This window comes from Triticum dicoccoides, chromosome 1B, assembly GCF_002162155.2.
Source record: "Triticum dicoccoides isolate Atlit2015 ecotype Zavitan chromosome 1B, WEW_v2.0, whole genome shotgun sequence".
NCBI lineage: Eukaryota > Viridiplantae > Streptophyta > Magnoliopsida > Poales > Poaceae > Triticum > Triticum dicoccoides.
Window position 1 is genome coordinate 188,402,268 of NC_041381.1, and position 2,691 is coordinate 188,404,958.

The 2,691-nt window shown below is 49.9% G+C and overlaps 1 protein-coding gene across 2 annotated transcripts in view; it reads right to left on the reverse strand.

Annotated features, from left to right (window-relative positions):
* LOC119327538 (probable E3 ubiquitin-protein ligase RHG1A) overlaps nucleotides 1–2,312 on the reverse strand; it is a 9,458-nt gene extending 7,146 nt beyond the window's left edge. For both annotated transcript variants that reach the window (XM_037600660.1, XM_037600648.1), the window contains exon 1: nucleotides 2,129–2,312. The gene's annotated coding sequence lies outside the window, so the exon portion shown is untranslated. The remainder of the gene's footprint in view (nucleotides 1–2,128) is intronic.
* Nucleotides 2,313–2,691: the final 379 nt, after the last annotated feature.

A 2,691-nucleotide genomic window follows, 5' to 3' on the forward strand; every position in this document is an offset into this window, starting at 1 on the left:
GCTAAAAAATCTCTCATCTAAGCCCTCACAATTTTTTTTTCTTCACAAGTTGCATCAATGTTGGGGGGGCCACAGCCACCCCAGGAGCCTACATAGCTCCCCCACTGAACTAGCAATCCTATCTGGCAGCATCAACTGAATAATGGACCTGGGTAATCTAAGCAGCATTGATACGGCAAAACTTGCCCATTGGCCGTCCTGACACAGCAGGATACGAGGATATGCCAGGATACACGTATCCCACAATATCCCACAATTTGCAAATTAAAAAAAATAAAAATACAGGGACATGGCTGGGATACGTGCATGATACATTGGGGACACGGTCGGCCGAAAAACAGCTACAGACCAATACCAAACCCTATTTTGCAGGTGCCGCATGCACGCTCTCCACAAAAGAACAAGCTGCCCACAGCCTCGCAGGCAGCAGCGAATGGGCCGCCACCGCCGCCTCCTGGACTCGCTGCTGCCACAGTCACGCCTGGACCCTACAAGTGACTGCCACCCAGCTCCAGCAGCCTCTCCTCCCAACGGCAGGTAACCCAAGTTCCCAAATCACAGCAGCCTCTCCAACCTTTTCATCTTTTTTCTGATTTTCTTCCATTGAGCTGCTGCTGCTGGGTGCTGGCTGCTGCTGCTCTTTGAATGCTTGATCTGCTGCTGCTTGCTACTCCCTCCGTACGAAAAAGCTTGTCCCTCAAATGGATGTATCTAGCACCAAGTTAGTGCTAGATACATCCATTTGAGGGACAAGCTTTTTGGACGGAGGGAGTACCTATGTTGTGCTGCTCTTGGAATCCTTGTGTTGCTGCTGCTCGCTTGACCTTGAATGCTTGTGCTACTGTTGAATGATTGCTGCTTGGCTGCTTGCTGTTAGGTAGGATGGCATCTCGGAGCGCCACCGCCGGTAGCCAATTGTTTGTAGGTGAGAGTGAAGGGCAGCCTGGTCCTCGTGCCGTAGATCCTTAGTATCCTCTTCCTCTGTATTCCCCGATTGGGGCAGTACTTCTCATTAATTTTGTCTTAACTGTATAGTACATGACATATTTTTATTTTATTTTATAATGTACTCGTCCGAATGGCTATTTCTGGAAAATGCCGTATCCCGTGTCCCCGGCGGGGACTCCCCGTATGTGTATCGCCGTGTCTCCGCCCCCGTATCCATGCTTCTTAGTGGATAATGGCCAACCTACCCAAGGATATAATAGATGCAATGGTTCAAAGAGACGACCACGAGCAAGTAGATGGATGGAATGCGATTGTGTAAAGCAACCATTGGGCGAGTAATGACCAATTGACCATTCACAGCACAGCATGTGTTGACATCAACCAGTTATGAGTTACAAACAAGAGACAACACAAGCCTGGCCGCCTGGGTAGTGAGGTTGGAATGGATTAGGAGCATTCATGTTTACAGAGCTTGTTTTTTCCTGGCACAACTAGCCCGATCTTAAAAGCTCGATCTAATTCTAATTGGATCACTGAACCAACCAGAAGTTAGACTGAAGGCCTGACGTCAAGTAGTGAAGGAACACATGCCAAGAATCAGAAGCTGAAGCATGATATTGTTCTTTGACAGCGTTCTGTTTCCCCAAAAGGTCATAAAAGGTACCATGGTGAAAATACAGGGTCAAGAGCAAGGAGAGAGCTCAATCAAGTATCATGCAAAATCAACTGTACCAACCAAAGGTGATCACAGTTCCCAGCTTGTATGAGATCAACGAGTCGATGGTACAGAACCAAACAAGTTGTGACAGAGAGATTACAGCACATTAAGAGGGGGACATTGCGCATTCACGGAGACCGACCCTGACTCCCAGCCTAAATCGCACGATTCCAGGAGCTCAGCACAGTCCGGGAGCAGAATCAACCAATCGTACCGCCTAAAACCACGCTCATCCCGCCAATTAAAAGAGCACCGCCTCAAATCCCCCCCAAAATTCGACCTCAAATCTCTCCTCTATCCCGCAGCAGCCCCAGAACCCACCTGCGGTGGCCGATCAACCGCCGGAAACGGAGTCCCCGGCCAGGAAACCCCCGATCGAATCAATCAATCTACTCCCCGCGCCGAATCGGCGGCACGCGACGGGATTGAGTGGGGTTTCGGGATCGGAGGAGGCGGTATTACCTTGGCCGGCGGCTCGAGTCGACGCGGCTGGCGGCCTTCGTCCTCCGCGCGCCCCTCCTCCCTCGCCGCCCGCGCTGGGAGGAGAGGGTTTGGTCTCTGCTTCTCCGCGAACACGCAACCGCTTCCTCCCTTCCCCCTCTGAGAAAATGAGGACTGCTGATTGAATGAGGTGATGGTGGTCTGCTTCTTCGGGGGAAAAGGCAAGGGGCCCGACGGTATTTATAAGGGGAAGGGGAAGGAAGAATATTTAGTTGGTTGCGGGGTGGGGCCACTTGTTTGTGAAAGTTAGCGTGCTTTTCTTCCTTTCGAGTTTGGAGTAGTTTTTGGACGGGTGATTGGAGGACAATTAAATGTGTTTTTCGTGCCTGGGAGTCGACGGGCCCACGTGACTGATGAAAGAGAAAGAATCACCGGGAAGAATTAGCAGAACAAATATGCTAAAGGGGATTTAGATGCAAAAGAATAAAGAGATCATGAGCTGATTAAAAAAACACTTGAACGAAGCACCGGGATAATTGAATAACGGTAGCTGAAATGTGAGGATGAAGAATTCTTCTGGAATG